The sequence below is a fragment of the Pyxicephalus adspersus genome, chromosome 11 (genome assembly GCF_032062135.1).
Source record: "Pyxicephalus adspersus chromosome 11, UCB_Pads_2.0, whole genome shotgun sequence".
Classification (NCBI taxonomy): domain Eukaryota; kingdom Metazoa; phylum Chordata; class Amphibia; order Anura; family Pyxicephalidae; genus Pyxicephalus; species Pyxicephalus adspersus.
In genome coordinates, this window is record NC_092868.1 from 39,149,399 (window position 1) to 39,155,862 (window position 6,464).

The window sequence follows — 6,464 nt, forward strand, 5'->3', positions numbered from 1 at the left end:
AACACATTATCATCTTCATATCGGCTATCGTACGATTGTACAGAATGTCACCCAACACATTATCATCACAATATTATGTAAAGTGAAAATCATGAGTTTAGCTACGCTTTGAACTAATGTATGCTGGGTGGGCTTTTGCCAAGGAAAGTATACCCAGCATACTCGCCCATTATGGTACACTTACAATTACAGGTACGTCCTTCATCTGTGCTGTGCAATGCAATGTCCTCCCCTGCCACTGCTACTCAGTTTCTCAGGCATCATTTTCAACTACTGAGTGGACTCTGATAATTAACTTTTGTGCATGTGCATGTCCCAAGCACCGAGTCCATACATATTTTTGCTGGTAACAATTATTACAATCGTCTCCAGCAACTATAGCTGAAAGTTTGTATAAAGCTAAAGGGAGAATACTTAAATAAATATTAGTTTTTTGGTAAAATCAAACATTTTGTTCCATATCTCTATTGCCTGAAACTTTAGTATTACACAATTAGTGACAGTATGCAGAACACCACCCTTGTATATATATTCTATAAGCATGGCTTATTACAGAATACTAATATATAAAAAGAATAGAGAGAAAGTTGGTTTTTTTGTACATAAACTTGTATTGTATTAGATTGCATTAGACATCATATATATCACAATATATATCATTATCATATAAAGTTTTTATGACATACAGGTAAAGAGCTTAGAAAGTTTTATACCAAGTTAATATCACTGGGATGCACAAACCTTTTCGCTAGACACAGATTTCCCTGATTAGATAAATTTTAGAATTGCTAGTAATGAAATGTAACCCTGTTTCACTTATCCGCTTCTTCAGGGAATTTTGTAATGAACATTATGAACTGTGCATAGAAGTATTACAGTTGTTCAATCAGTTGATGTAACAGGTACATTATAATATACAAAAGGTAAGTACATAGGTCTCTTATAATGATAGTGGTAGAGCTGAAGCAAAATTTCTAATTTTCAGGCCCTCTGGATCCCATGGGATCTAGGACAGGTAGGTGGTATATTCTTTACAGGCAGGTTAGACATCCCCTTGAGGACCCCTAAGGCACCTGCAGGCATTCCACAGACACCTTCTGCAGCTTGGACAGCCCTAAAGGCCCCATAGCTGAGCATCTCACATTGCAGTCCAATAACTGTTGGCAGTTAATCCCTGGGGTGATGTAACATTAATGAATAAACCTTTTAAATCATCAATACATTAGTAAAAGTGTCAGTGTGAGAGGGGCCTCTGGGTGGCTTGCCTCCATCCTGTACACAATCCCCCCCAAAGCAAGAAGGTTGGTTGGTTGGATGGGACAGTGGCACATGGTAGCCTTGTCTCTAGGAAGGTTTGGCCAATGGGGTGTTTCACACTGCACACAACATGCACAGCATAGAAGGAGGTACACAGCATAGGAAGAGGGGGGGAGGAGGGTATATATATAAATAAATATAAATACACAGCATAGGAGGAGGTACACACAGCATAGACAGTACATAGGAGGAGGGACGTGGGCAGAGATTCAGCCAGTAGGTAAGCATGGCCTTCCTAATACATTGCCTGGCTGCAAAGCAGATAGGTGTAATGTACACAAGCCACACAGATGGGAGGTAGGAAGTGAGGTAAATGTACATTACAACCTATCTCATCTTCCATTGCATGGATTGAAGGGGAGTTTGGGAGGTAACTCAGACAGGCAATGGGATGGTGAGGTATATACAGCATAGAAGGAGGTATATACAGCATAGAAGGAGGTACACACAGTATACACAGCATAGAAGGAGGTACACACAGTATACACAGCATAGAAGGAGGTACACACAGCATAGACAGTACATAGGAGGAGGGAGGTGGGCAGAGGTTCTGCCATTAGGTAAGCATGGTCTTCTCAATACATTGCCTGTTTGCAAAGCAGATAGGTGTAATGTACACAAGCCACACAGGTAGGAAGTGTGGTAAGTGTACATTACAACCTAACTCACCTTCCACTGCAGACCATCCAATGAGTCACCATAAAACTGCCCAGCTTTTTTAACATAGCATAGCATGTTGTACAAATTTTTATTTTAGGTCAAAAAAGAACCCTAACCCCCCCCCCATATAATATAAACTTTCTGAAAGCTGAGCCCCTGCACTTTAATGTCACATGATATTTCTGCTGTCTGTGATCATTGAATTCATGGGTTCAAATCCCAGCCAAGACACAAAGTACAAGTACATGTTCTTCCTGTGTTCAACACCTACAAAGATGGTAAATCCCAGCAACATGCAGATATCAACAGGAGACAGATTCCAATGATATTCACCAGGTCCCCTAAATCTGGATATGGCAGGGACATTTACCCCCATAGTTGTGCATCTCCTATTGTAGTCTAATAGCTGTTGGCAGTTAATCCCTGGGGGGATGTTACACCAATGAATAAGATTTTTATTTCATCACTGCCCGGGTATTTATTTATTGCAATCTTATATTATACAGGAAAAGGAATCAAATAAAGCTATGGTGTTAAGCAAAAGGCACATTGAGCAATACATACATACATACATGCAAATATACCTCTGACTTATAGCACAGCGCTGTACAAAGCTGACTGGTGCACTCACATGAGTCTCAGTCATATGTATAGCAAGTTTGGTTGAAATGTGTGGATGCATTTCCTAGTGATGACATACACACGTACATACACCCAAATATAGCTCTGACATATAGCACAGCGCTGTACAAAGCTGACTGGTGCACTCACATGAGTCTCAGTCATATGTATGGCAAGTTTGGTTGAAATGTCTCCATGCATTTTTGAGTGATGGTGGAACATACACACACACACACATACATACACACACACACATACATACATACATACAGTTTTTTATATATAGTGTGACACCAAGGCAGGATTGGAGGTGGAAGGGAGATATATTTGCCCAGGATTCCTCTTTTATGTGAGATACATTTGCCCAAGATTCCTGTGTGAAGTAGCAGGTGGAAGACTCTCACCTGTGAGATAATTAATGAAGAAGCACTAAGGGTGGGGATATAACATAAGCCAGATGCTCAGTCAGTAGCTTGGCTTGGAGAGACACAGACAGGGGTCTGTGGAAGTTCAGCTCTGTTTGGAGACACAGACAGGGGTCTGTGGGAGTTGAGCTCTGTTTGGAGACACAGACAGGGGTCTGTGTGGGTTCAGCTTGGTTGGAGACACAGACAGGTGGGCTGTGTGAGGAGCTCTGCTGAGAGACTCAGTCGGTCTGGGTGAGTGAGCTCAAAAGTGAGTAGAAGGTTGCTGAAAGCTTGGTTTTGAGCTGACAGGGAGAAGCCCTCCAGATGATAGACAGGGACGTTTGATGTATAGTAAGTGCCGGACAGGCAAGGTTTTCTTTTGCTATTTTGTTATTTTATCTGCAACCTTCAATAAACCTGGCTGCAAGCCAGCTTAAAGCTGATTCCTCTGTGTGTGACCTGGTTTGGATGAACCAGACAAGTGTCTTTTGACCCTAGCAAATGCGATCCTGAGCGTAACCCCTTACAATAGATACAGTGAAAGGTGGCTACAGGGGCTGCCATCAGAAATCATGGGCCCCTCTACTGCCTGTCTCCCCTGAGTTTGCAGAAAGATACAATATATAGAAGCATGTTTTTTTTTAGAATACAGAAAACTCCTGTATTTTAAAAGAATTTGTGCAGAAATGCCATAATACTGCAAAACACTGTTGTTAACAATTCAATTACAATTTAACTATTAATTATTATAATTAATAATTATAATTATATAATTGTAATTGTAATTAATAATTATAATTGTAATATCTTGATATTTGAGTTGTGTTGCATGCATGAAGGCAGAATATTATATTCTTTATTTATAAACATGGATATTGGTGAAGAATAAAATGATTTGAAATAACAATAAAAACATAATGACAAACACATAAACCGGATATAAAACAAACACATAGCTTGACCTAAACTTTGGGGAATTCCCCAATCATCACCAGGTTTACAACTTTTACATTTTAAGAGAAAATCTACAAGGGAGGGCAACTCAAGGAAACAATAAGAATAACTAGGAGGCATAATTATCATTAATACTAACAACTACCTTCAGCATACTGAATTGTGCAGTGTTTGGACATACTGTACAGTAGAAGAAATGATGTTGTGAATAACACCTAATATTTTCTGCAGTGTCAGTACATACGGAGCAAGAAGATATTATGAATTACATCCAGCATAGGTGATAATATGGACTGTTTATGCATACAGAATAGGGACTGATACTAATATTGCACTCAAGTAGGCAAATCAAGCAATGTTGAAGGAACAGGGGTTGCAGAGGTCTTTACCGAGGATGGGCCTGTTTTTCCAGAGGGCCTGTAATGGTCCGCTTCCTAACCATCATCTGGCTGCCTACTGTTGTACACAGAACTGGAAGAGGAGATATTCTACCATTGGTGTTCTCTTCCCAGCTTGGAATGAAATTATCCAGAGCCTGGCAGACAGTAGCAGAAGATCTTCTTTGCCGGTGAAGTTACCCCTGCAAGTGAGCTGCTGAGGTTCTGGAAAGGTAGAAGGAAATGCAGAAATATGATGTAAATGTGGGGCTTTATGTAAAGTTAGGGTCTTAATATGCAGGTGGGCCTAAAGGTGAGAAAGGTGTAAAGGTGAGACTCTGATGTAAAGGGGGGACTTTATGTAAAGTAAGCTCTTAATATACAGATGGGACTAAAGGTGAGACTCTGATGCAAAGGGGGTCTCTTGTATGAATCCAGACTGGTCAGTTGGGGACAATACAAATGGAGTCTCTGATGTAAATTTATACATATCTTATATAAAGCAAAATGATGTTCACATATGATGTTCAAGGTGTCAATGCGTTTCACGGAGCTAATGTCCGCCTCTTCAGAACAAACAGGGAGATCTATATTTTTGACACATAATCATCTGGTCAATATTTATATATGTGTGTGTGTGTGTGTGTTTGCAAAAATCACAGTTACAAAAAAAAACATTACTTACATTGTTACAGGATGCTTATAATTGTCCATACAGCTCTTTCATAGGATGTGGTAGAATAATGAACAAAACAGATAGGCAGCAAAGACAAGCACCAACTCCAAGGGAATCCTTTGTATGTTATTAAATGGTTTAAAAACAGAAAAAAATGTGTCAGTTTTATATGATTAAAGAAACCTATTGGTCTGTGTTAATTTAACTGATGATTAATTGATACCAGGGTAACCATTCAATCAATTGAAGGGTGATTGATTAATGCAGAATCAAATTGTGTGAAAAATGTGTGAAGAAATACATATACCTTGTACATATGTAAATATATATGTGTATCTCCTTATCAAATAAAGTGATTAAATGAATTCTTATAGTGCTTTTAAAGTCACGAATAAAATGTGTATTATATAAAAGTGCAAAATCCATTTAATTTTAATATAATTAAATTAAATCTCACCAATTATCATTATTACCTCATTAAATAAATAAGGGCGTGAAAAGTAAATTAACTTGGATAAGCCGTAAACTTACCACTCATAAAAAGTGTTCTTATATGTATATATTGTAGTATAATAGTTATTGCAAAACCAATATACCCTCAAAAGAAAAATAATATCTTGGGTCTGTGGGAAACCAAGCAGCATGGGGCTTTTAACAGGTTAACAATTTACAGCCGTTGGTGAATAATAGACGTACACCTCTTTGTTCAGTTATTTTACTAAATACTGGATTGAGGAAATATAGGTCAAATACAAACTGAGAAATGTAGTCAAACCAGTCAGATTTGGCAGCATAATGTTGATATGTCAACAAGGGCCCTGGGGGATCTTCTAAGATGGCCTTGTGCTATAATAGATGGCCTTGTGCTATAATTATATTGTGATATTATAAGACAAAATAGTCTCTTTTATGTATGAAAAAAAAATTAGTTCCCTGTTTTGATTAATATTTCTAGAACATTTAAATCAATTCAGAATTTATATAAAAGCAATGTTATGGCTCTAAGTGTAACTAAACCTATGAGTGAATATTTAATATTTTGCAGCTCCCCAGACATTGGATGTGGTGACTGTAATTTTTTTTCAGGTTTTTCTTCTTTTTATTTATCTGTTCATTCTGGCAGTATGACTATACTAGGTGCCCCTTACCCATGTGTAAGAGTTCCGGCATTGTAAAAGTCAAGCTCTTTGGTTCAGGGCCATGTACACAAATACCCATTGTCCTCCAATGATGGTAGCTCTGTCAACCGGTAACTGTTAACTATATTTCCCATAATCATGTCACAATTTTCAAAGACATCCTGCACTAGCTGCCAATCACGTTGCCTCTGTCATTTTAGGAATGACCAAGTTTACAATTAATCCACATGGTTCATTTGTATGTGACAGATATGCATATTCTCAATGACAATAACCTCATTAACACGAATCCTGTTCCTAGCTCCTTTTTTAC